The following is an 11,917-nucleotide window of genomic DNA, read 5'->3' on the forward strand; positions in this document are numbered from 1 at the left end:
CAGGAGGAATTTATGCGGACATTCCACTGTTTAAGGACATTTTTTTAATGAAAGACGTACGCGCAAATTCGCCGAGTCGTTTCCGTGACGACTCGGCAAATCTGTGTGCGCCGCGACAGGAAAAACACCTCCGTGTTGAAAACCATTTGTAGAATTCAGGCGGCTTTTAATGGCTTTCAACAAGTGAGTAACTGAGAAATTGTTTAACAGCTTGGGCATGTTCCAACTTGCCCGTTAAGATTTCCAACGGAGGTGTTTTTCCTGCCGCGACCCCCCGCGGTCGGGTCCGGCCCGACATGCGACTCTGCCCGCACGTTCTTTCATTACAAAATGACCGTTAACAATGGAATGTCCGAATAAACTCCTCATGCCGACTTCTTCTGAAAGTTCTCTGTTCTCTGATGACTTACTGCGTCAACAGAGCCTGAAATGTGGAAGTTTTCAACTTGAAACGGCGAGACGCTGCCGCCTCGAAGCGCAGATCGCCGTCAGGCGCCGTGGACCGTCCTTAAAGCGACACTACCAGACCAAAATCTCTCATCAGCCGTTAAAATTTTTACCGAAAACCAGCTGAATTTATTGAATGGTGTCCACTCAGTTGTGCCTTACAGTTTTGAAAAAATTTTTATCAAACAAAGCAACAGTCTCTGAGCCATTCCTAAACAATGAAAAAAATCGACGAGCGGGTGGACGACTCCTCACTCAAAGACTGCCCACAGGCGAATGACGTAACCGACAGGCGTGAAAAAACTCTCGCATGCCCACGAGGGTTCAAGCATGTCTGATGTAATCACACGTGATTCAAATCCATATGGTTTTTGAAAAAAATAATAAGGTCGGATACTTTTCTAATAGACCTCATATATGGATTTACAGTGAATGAACCACGGCTGACTCGCATTAAAAGAACTGTTAAATCTACAAACAAGAGCTCTCTTTTTTTGTACATTTAACTGCTGTATTTTTTACAGGAATTCCCTGGTAACCACAGCTGCCAGTGTTTTCCTGTAAAAACAAGTCTTTTTTTTTACAGTGTACGATGGGTGATGTTACAGACTTCTGGCCCGATCAGCTGTCAAAGATAACGAATTCCATCGGCTGAGAATCTATATCTTTCATAGAGAATATCGTCCGGGTATGGCAGCGGATTCTGGCGGTCTTTAAAAACCCTCGCCCTGCGGAGAGAGCCCCTCACAGTTTGTGCCCCAATATCAAACGGATCATCCAGGTAGGCCAGCATTGTCTTCGGAGTGATTGAAGGTGGATGGACGGTACTTATAAAGGGAGTGGTTAAGCGAAAACCTCCAAGCTAACCGAGAACATAACCTGCTCGGAGCAGGTTTGGCACACAGCATAAATTGCCATGGCAGCATGCCTCGATCAAAACCTATCCACCTTTCGTAGTACGGGTTAACCAGGAAGTCACTCCACACGTCAACTTACTCCAGAAGTTACCCTGATAAGCCAGTAACCCTGCTTCGTAGTACAGGACCCAGGTCTCATACAACTTCTTTTTTTAATGGTGTGTGTGTGTGTGTGTGTGTGTGTGTACATGTGCATTAGCTGGATGGCTCATCATTGTCATTTATTCCACATTAGTGTCTATTGCTATACTATGTCATATTGATTAGTTAGCACAGTGTTGTCTCTCCCTATTTCAAATTAAAGCTTACTGTCATGCAATTTTTGCAGTAAAACGTCATCAATAATTCAGCTTCCCCTCTGGTTCACACACACACACACACACACACACACACACACACACACACACACACACACACACACACACACACATTATCACAAACATGGGAAAGTCGTCTCACAAAAATACATACAGACTAGTAAAGACATACTTTTAGTTGGATTTTTACTTGCATGGGAATTTTGTTGACCTTATTTCTCATTGTTTTTTATTATTAGTTCTGCTTTCAGGGATAGATGATCATTTAGCATTTCTTCACTGTAATATAATAGCAGGTGAGCTGTCTCTGTCAGCTTTTGTTTAGCCATGGCAACAGGAATGCTTTCCCTTTTGTAAAATACACTTCCAGTCCACTCAATACACAAAAAGCTGTACAGGCCAAGGAAAGGAGAAACCTGCAAGCAGAGTGGCCAAAGCTCCCTGAGGAGAAGCAGTGCAGCAGCAAGGTGAGGTTTTTTTCTTTTCTTTTTTTTTCTTTTCTTTTTTTTTGCAGTGAGTCTTTACTCTTATTTCATTAGCTGTAACCCAGTGCGCAGGCAAAGTGGTGAAGCAGGGTATTATAATCAGTCCTGTGTTTGAACAAGGTATCTATAAAACAGCTGTATGGGTTTTTCACAAAAGTTGTTTGTATTATTACTTGAGCAGATATCTCAAGCTGAGTAGCTTTTTGAGAGGACAGGACAAAGGTCATGTCCAAGGTCAACAAAAAATGTTGTGATCAACATATCTTCTGCTATGTCTCCACAGTCAGTAGGGCAAGAGAGCATGAAAAGAAAGTTCATATTGATTAACAAAATCTGTGATTGATTTGAAATGTAAACTATTGAACATGTCGTCATATTCATATTACACCACTGCAGGTGACTGTTGATGACGTGAAGGCAGAGTGCATGTGTGTTGTGAAGCTGGTTGTTGTACATGTCTGACTGTCTAACACACAACACTTCACAAACACTGTAACTTAAATAAAATAACAATAAAAAACTGACTGTGAGGCTGCATGTTCAACCTCCAGCTGAAATGATCTGCTGAATCACAGAGAGAGGGATTTAAAAAAATCACGCAGGGACCCAGTCTATCAACCTTTATTTAAAAAAAAAAAAAAACCAAACTTCAAAATTGTTGAATTTTACAAGTTGGAGAAAACAAAACAGAAAGCCACATCCCATCGCCATTTCAGCAAAATGTCAACACTTTGGGGCAGCGACATTGTGCCATTGCTTACGTTGTTCAAAAATGCGAAAGTACTTTTATCTGATTAATCGGCAGAATAATCGATAGAATACTCGGTTACTAAAATAATCCATAGCTGCAGCCACGGAATAATGCCACTTGCACTGGTCTTTGCACCAGAGGTATGATACATCTAAGAGGTTAAACAAGCACAGATAAAGAAAAAAAAGGCCAAAAATAAGAAAATATTAAAAGAAATTCCTAAAACCAGTTAAATAAACATGTTACACATACACATGGAGCCTGCAGTTGTGTGCATTGTATAAATCCAGAAAAAATCCAGTATGCCATAAATCAGTCACCAGCTTATGCAATACTCTTGGACATCTTTAGTGGCCATAGATGCGCTCAGATTTAAAAAAAAAGAAAAGAAAAGAGTTTTCCACTGGATTGCTCAAGTCATCATACGCTCATTGACAACACTGAAATCTGACACTATTGGAAGGAGCTGGTCTACCACAGCAACTGTCACTCCCTCAGTACAGTGATCAATCCAAAAGTGGGTGTGACCAGAAACTGAGATCTGGGCAGTTCCAGGTCTTCCAACCCCAGAAAGTGCTCCACAGCAATGGAGTGGCGATTCCAAACTCCATTGACAGGTTTGTAGTATTTGCTTAGAAAATGTTCCAGGTGCCCACCCACATGAGCCGCCTCAGGCTTGGACCTGGGTGCTGCTGTACAGTGCACCATTACACTAACTACCCTCAAAAGAACCTCGGTGGATTGATGTGGTTTCATGTTTTCCAGAGAAGTGAAGCCAATACTAGCACTGACCCCATACAAAACCAACATGTTTTGGTTAAAGGACCATCTGCCTTCCCCAATTGTAGAATAACACCATGTTCGATGCATATACCATACATAAAATACAGTAAAATGTTGCACAACAACAAATAACAAACATAAAAACAGCCTGTTTGCACATTTTCTCAAAGTCAAAATCAGATTGTGTAAGGCATAAATGTCCTTCAGTAGCAGTCGTACTTTGACAGAAGAGCACGCCTGTTACAGTAAATGAGCCTTTTTTTTTATCATGTTTGCCATTCAAATCTTCCACAGACTGCAGTGGAGAGTAAAACCAGGATACTTGAGGGGAGCTTGCTCTGTGGCATCCAGCAACAGCAGATATCTGTCATCTTTGGCCTCCTGAGGCACAACCTTGAAGTTGAGCGGCCAGTCATGTTTCTATCCAGACCAACACAAAGGAGGTGATGGGCAGCAGGTACCCAAAGGCATCCTGAGACAGCAGCTTTGATAAAATGACTGTCACGATCAAGGAACAGCTGACTGTAGTAATGACTGCGATGGCCCACCTGTGATGAAGTGTAGCCTGGGACGAGAGCACCACACCTGAAAAATGTCAAAGGTGTCGTGATAATCACCCTGCAGCACTTTTTTATCATCATTTTCCACCACCATTTACACTGAGCTCTATCTGAATATACATACACACTCTGACCGTTTATCCAAGATTGGGTCGTGTGGGAACTGGAGCCTATCCTAGCAGTCACAGGGTGTGAGGCAGGGTACACCCTGGGTTTGATGCCAATCTGTTGCATCTGTCTATCTGAATACTGCATCCCCAAAATACAAGATATACATTGTGACTGACTTTAGACCAGGTTTTGGTTTGTCTAGCACACCCTCATGATAACAATGCCTGAACAGTGCACCTGTGTCTGCCGACCTTAAGCTGGGCAGACACTGTACAATATTTTCAATCGTTGTACTTGGCTCCAGCTCAAACTGTACGACAAAACTGCAGGGTGTAAAAGTTCAGAGTGCACGATTTATGTTCTCACACTATACAGTCTGATGCAATCTGAATACTCACATTGTACCTTCAAAAACCACACGTCGGACTCGTGTTTCCGAAAGCAAAACATAAGCAGAAGCTTTTTTTTTTTAAACTTTTATTTACATTTCTTATTTTTACAAAACCTCTTGATGGTACATCAAATTAAAAAACAATACAAGACTTTACATGAGTTGAAGAATTGGGGGGGTGACAAAAGCTGGTCTCCGAAAGAGATGATCACTGTTTATGCTCTCTCCAATTCCGCATCAGTGTTTGCACATGCACAGTGCGAGAGGTTGGGGTAAATTGGCTCGTAGATGCTCGTAGCGTTGCTTCAACAGTACGATACCCTCACGAGGGTCAAACAGAATATAAAACAGGTTAGATTTTCATCCGACCATACGATTGCCATTCGGGAGGTGGTTGTGAGAGGTTAAATGCAGCTCGTTACTTCATGTATACTACACGATGCAGGACGCACGATTAAACTGAAACTCGGCGTGAGCCAAAAAATTCTCGCACAAGTGAAAAATCGGATCATAAAGGCCCAAAACTCGCACAGTGTAAACCCAGCTTTATGTTGTGATTTGGCACTATATAAATAAAGTGAAATAAACTGAATGATACTTGGGCTGTGCACAGCAGAAGTTGCTGATTGACTGGATTAGAAACATAGCGTTAGTTCTGGCAGAAGATACACAGTTCAGCGTATGACTGAATCAGCTAACTGAATCCAGTTGCGCACCCTAATCCTAAGCAAGCTGTTGCACATTAATATCACCTTGAACAAATACAGCACAGGATTCACAGTTAAAAGCTCGTTGTCTTACTCACCTCTTTCTGTTTGCAGTTTGCCACCCGAAGCTCCCTCCACCAACCCACCACCACTAGTTGGCCCGTCTGCCGAATGCGATGGACTCCACCTTCCACCTCCTTCAATGGCAGGATCTGACAGTTATACTCTGCTTATCCCACTGCAATGATGTGAATCAACGCCAAACCAAACACTGAATTTTATAGCAATTATTTGTAATAAAGTACTGTAAGCAGCTGAGTCTTGTAGTAACATTGGATTTATTAAATATGACTCTTACACTGATCAGTATACGTTCCATCTCATCTCTTTTATATGAGTGTCCCACCAACACTTTAATATACTCGATACTCTCAATTTCAATTCAATTTCTTTTCATTTATATAGCGCCAAATCACAACAGAGTTGCCTCAAAGCACTTCACACAGGTAGGGTCTAACCTTACCAACCCCCAGAGCAACAGTGGTAAGGAAAAATTCCCTCTGAGTGTTGTCTGGGCCGCTGAAGAGGAGGTACTGCTGGCCCACCACCACCAGATGGTGCCCTGCTTGAAGTGCGGGCTTCAAGCATGAGAGGGCGTCATAGCAACCGGGAGTGACAGCTGTTACTCGTCATCAGCATCAGCTGTCACTCATCCACATCATCACCACCACTTTAAAGGCCGGACTGCAACTCCACCTCCCCGCCGAGAAATCAACTACCAATCAGGTAATTCTCTGCTAAACCTTAACTTCGAGTATTAGTCTGATCTCTTTTTGCAGCCGTTTTCCTGGGACGGATACCCTGTCTGCGGAGTTGGCGTTTGGTGTGGACTGCGACGGCTTCACCTCACACCCCACCCAGATAAGTGGTTATCTCAGGAGCTGCACGAGTGTGTGATTGGAGGTGGAGGTTCTCCCTCCTTACTGAATACAGACTGTGGGATTACGGAGTGTGCGACCTCACACTCATCTGGACTGTCTCTGTTCTCTGCCAGCAGTACCGGGTCTGACTGCTGAAGACAGCGGCCACCTGGGGCGCAGGGCTTGGCGGCTCCGGTGTTCTTCAGCTCCGTTGGCAGTAGAAGCTGTGTGGGATCCGGCTCTTCTCTCGCCAGGCGTCTTCTATCGTCGAGCCTGCCCACACGTCACCTGGTGTATGATTGACAGTCACTATATTGTTATTGTCTGTACGTCGTTGTGCGATTCACAACATTAAATTGTTACTTTTGGCTTATCCATTGTCCGTTCATTTACGCCCCCTGTTGTGGGTCCGTGTCACGACACTTTCACAACACTGAGGAAGAAACCTCAAGCAGACCAGACTCAAAGGGGTGACCCTCTGCTTGGGCCATGCTACAAAACATAAATTACAGAACAATTCACGGACGAATATACAAGAAATGCTATTGGCGCACAGGACAGGAGGATCGCCAACACGAACACAACTCCCATCTCTGGATGGAGCTGCACCTTAAACAGAAAGAAAAAACAGAATCAGGCATCAGAAAAATACTGTATAATTTGTCAGCATTAAACAACAAGAAAAACAGAGAAATACTAAGGTGATCGCCGGCCACTAGCCCTAAACTTCACTAAAAGACCCAGAATTTAGGTAAAGTTGAGGCCGCAGCCCGCTCCAATTACTAATAAAATGAATTAAGAGTAAAAAGCGTAAAACAAAACTGTACCAGTATGCTAGCCATATGAAAGGGAAAATAAGTGCGTCTTAAGTCTGGACTTGAAAGTCTCCACAGAATCTGTTTTATTGACGCAGGGAGATCATTCCACAGAACAGGGGCACGATACGAGAAAGCTCTGACCCACAGACTTCTTATTCACCTTAGGGACGCAAAGTAGTCCTGCACTCTGAGAGCGCAAAGCCCGGGCCGGTACGTAAGGTTTAATTAGGTCAGCTAGGTAGGAGGGTGCCAGTCCATGAATAATGTTATAGGTTAATAGCAGAACCTTAAAGTCTGATCTCACTGGGACAGGAAGCCAGTGAAGGGATGCCAAATTGGGTGTAATGTGGTCGAACGTTCTGCTTTGTGTCAAAAGTCTGGCTGCAGCATTTTGAACCAATTGGAGACCCCTAATGCTAGACTGCGGTAAACCAGAAAATAGAACATTGCAGTAGTCCAATCTAGAAGAGATAAATGCATGGATCAGGGTCTCAGCATCAGCCATAGACAGGATGGGATGAATCTTCGCTATATTTCACAGGTGGAAGAAAGCAGTCCTAGTAATATTTCTAATGTGGAGGCCAAAGGACAACGAAGGATCAAAAATTACCCCAAGGTTCCTCACTTTGTCAGTGCGATGTTTGACACACGTGCCGAGGCTGATTGTTAAATGGTCAAATTGATGCCGATGTTTCACTGGACCAAGAACCATCATTTCAGTCTTATCAGACTTTAAAAGTAGGAAGTTTCTAGACATCCAACTTCTCACTGCTGCAAGGCAATCTTCTAAGGATTTTATGTGAACGAGATTACCAGCAGTTATCCGCATGTATAACTGAGTATCATCTGCATAGCAGTGAAAGGTAATCCCAAAACACCGCAATATGTGCCCAAGGGGTGCTATATAAAGGGAGAAAAGCAGGGAGCCTAAGACAGACCCCTGTGGAACCCCAAATTTCATGTCACTAAGGTTAGAGGTAGTGTTACTGTACAAAACACAGTGAGAACGACTGGTCAAGTATGATGTCAGCCATGCAAGGGCACTCCCAGTAATCCCAAAATGATTTTCCAGCCTATCAAGTAGAATATGATGATCTACTGTATCAAATGCAGCACTGAGATCTAACAGCAACAGAACCGTATTGGAGTCCGAATCAATTGTAAGCAGAAGATCATTCACCACTTTAGTGAGAGCCGTCTCTGTGGAATGCTATTTTCTAAAAGCAGACTGCAATAGCTCAAAGAGATTATTCTCAGTAAGATAGTGTATGAGCTGCCGTGACACCACTTTTTCCAGAATTTTAGAGAAAAATGATAGATTTGATATCGGCCGATAGTTTGTCAATACACTAGGGTCAAGATTAGGTTTCTTAAGTAATGGTTTAATCACTGCAGATTTGAAACATTTAGGAACAGATCCAGAAGTTAAAGAAAGATTAATAATTTCCAACACAGTCGGCCAAGAGTGGGTCACAGGAGTTTTTTCAGCATGCTTAGTGATATACTGTCAAATTCTGTAAATCTAGGTAATACCTCAGTAGTGGTGCCCACATTAATAGCAGGGTGTAGTGCCTGGATTAAGGCATGCCAGGATATATTCAACCTGATGTCTTCTATTTTCTTCCCAAAGTAATTCAGGAAATCTTGTGCTGTAAAAGGAAAGCGAACTACAGGTGGTTGTCCATGCAAAAGTGTTGCCACCGTGTCGAACAAGAACTTTGAGTTATGCTTGTTTTTGTTGATCAAATCAGAGTAGTAAGTCCACTTTGTGGCCAATAATGCATGCTTATAGTCTAAGATAGCATCACGCCGCGCAAGGTGAAATACTTCTAATTTTGAACGACGCCATTTCCGTTCTAGACCTCTTGCTTTATGCTTGAGGTCATGCAGATAATCATTGAACCAAGGTGACTGTGATTTGGGGGAGCGCGGTTTTAACACAGGTGGTGCAATCATGTCGAGTGTAGTTTTGAGCACTGAGTTTAAACTATCCACAAGTCTGTCTACTGACTGGGTATTTGTCAAATGTGAAGCTAGTCTAGCTTCGAGTTCACTCTTAGTTGAGGAGTTGATGCATCACCGTAATGATATATAAGGTTGTTGTTCCACTAAACATGGCAGCGAAACTGTAAACTTAATAAGTGAGTGATCAGACACCACTGATGTAAGAGGCATGATGTCAATATTCGTGACAGCAATACCGCGTGCAAGAACCAGATCCAGGGTATTTCCACTAATGTGCGTCGAATCCCGAATGCATTGCCGAAATCCTAATGCATCCACAATTTCTATAAATGATTTGCAGAGGGAATCAGAAGGCTTATTTATATGAATGTTAAAGTCACCAATGATCAGAATGTTATCTACACTAGTTGACAAGTTAGAGATGAATGCACCAAATTCATCTAAGAATTCAGAATATGGGCCAGGAGGCCTATATACAGTGACAAAGTAATACAACTGATTTTTATTCTTCTGACCTTGGCAATGTGTAATATCCTGAGCAGAGCGGAGAATCAGATGCTCAAATGAATGATATTTGTAACCCCCAACAGCTAATAAGCTAAACCTAGATTTATAAATAAGAGCAACACCCCCGCCTTGCTTCGCATCACGAGGGACGTGACTAAATGTATATGCTGGTGGGCAGGCCTCATTAAAGGGGAGGACAGCTGTAGGTTTAAGCCAGGTTTCACATAGCCCAATCATATCTAAGTGATGATCAATAATTAGATCATTGATCAACAATGATTTTGAGGACAGTGATCATATGTTAATGAGACCCAGTCTAAGGACCTCAGTGGGGTTGACAGTTGAACTGTTTGGGTTTAAGGGTGGTTCCAGAGTAGCATATATAAGATGCCTAGAAGTAGGTTTGGGTTTAAGACATTCCACGCGCGTTGTAGGTAGCAGACACGAAATCTTTGCTATTGCTGGAACAACCACTGGGCCATCCTCAATTTCAACATCATCCAATATAGTAATGGGTATTAAGTTTGGAAAGCATATCCCTCTATGATTTTTATGGACATGACTACGGAAGCAGGCCACAGTGTCAACTTGTTGAAATTCCCTCCCTGGCAAATAAACTGCACTATCACCATAGTGGATTTTCTGCACTAAATTTCCCGCTAAGCTAATGGAATGCACACCCACATTTGTCATAAGCCTTGCAGGGTCTCTAATCACCTGCTCCGTGGCCTGCTGTAGATTCCTAATGTTACCCTCCCTGTAAAGCTCTATCTATGTTCGCAGACAAGATGGCGGCGCCTTCCCCAGTAGGGTGGAGGCTGTCCTGCATCAGCAAGCCACGGTGGCCCCAGAACGAAGGCCAGTTATCAATAAAGCTAAAGCCTTGCTGTCTACAAAACTGCGTCAGCCACCTATTTAATGATATCAGCCTGCTAAACGCCTCATCAGTATCCCGGGAGGGGAGGGGACCAGAGACTATTAATCGATGCCGACACATCTTTCTGGCAAGGTCACAAGGCCTCTCCCTGTCCATTTTTTGATCTCTGAGTGCTTCATCCTGATATCATTGGTGCCAATGTGAATAACTATGTGACTATATCTCATGTCATGTTCCTTCGTCTGTCTTCCCTTTTACAGCATCAGCACCCTAAGATGAGATGCAATATCGGGAGCTCTGGCCCCAGGAATACATTTAACGTCAGCTGGCGTCTGTAACCTGACTTTGCGGGTGATAGAATCCCCTATCACTAAAGTCCGGTGTTTCGGCCTGGAGACAGGAGCGGAAGTCACTCATGGGCTCAGAGAATTCACATCTGGCAAATTCAAGGAGGAGAACCGATTCACAGTTCGCACTGGCGAGTGTGATCAGGGTGCCACAACCGGGCACCAAGCCCTACTGGGCTTCCACAGCCGGCATTTCTAAGCTGATGCTAATGGGCTCGCTAGCCGGCCCAACACTAACCTCATCTGGAGTGCCCGTAACATCTAACTCCACTGCACTAAGAAGCTGCTCTAACTCATGGACACGGCTCTCTAAGAGAGCCACCCTATCTTCCAACATCACGCAGGATTTACGGAGGGTGTAAAGTATAATAAGTAGTGTACTTTGTGCACTAAGAAATTCAAGAATGTAGCCAAGCAAACACGAGCTAACCAATAATGGATAAGCTAACCACTCCTAAGGCTCACACAGAGGCAGATAAATGAATTAAAATTCACAGCAGTTCAACTGAAAAACTAACAAGTATTAAACAGGTACAAAAGAAACGGCTATAAAAAGTAACAATGGAGAGGGGAGGTGTCGACCTAGCTAGCAAAAGCTAACCTCCTAGTGAATGCTAACTGCTAGTGAATGCTAACTGCTAGCGATTCACAACAGGACTGTTGTTAAATAACATTCAGAGTAGATACAAGTAATAACCAGAAGAGTGCTAAACAGAAATAAAAGCGTATACAATCGTGTGAAGTTCAGAGTGGCGTCACAGCAACAAACAATCCGTCATGCATGATGACATCATGCACTGACATCCTGATACTCTTTAGCTCACCAGCAGCACAAAGTTCAAAAGCATATTTATGCTCTGCTCCACTTCAAATACACACCAACTCTATTTCTCTCTGATGCTGCATGTGTTACACTTTGTACCAGCTAATCAGGTAGCACACTCCACATGAATACACATTTTTTTTTTGCCATATCATCCTGTTTCAGTGTTTTCCTCTTGCTAATACTCACTT

This window comes from Thalassophryne amazonica, chromosome 9 (assembly GCF_902500255.1).
Source record: "Thalassophryne amazonica chromosome 9, fThaAma1.1, whole genome shotgun sequence".
Lineage (NCBI taxonomy): Eukaryota > Metazoa > Chordata > Actinopteri > Batrachoidiformes > Batrachoididae > Thalassophryne > Thalassophryne amazonica.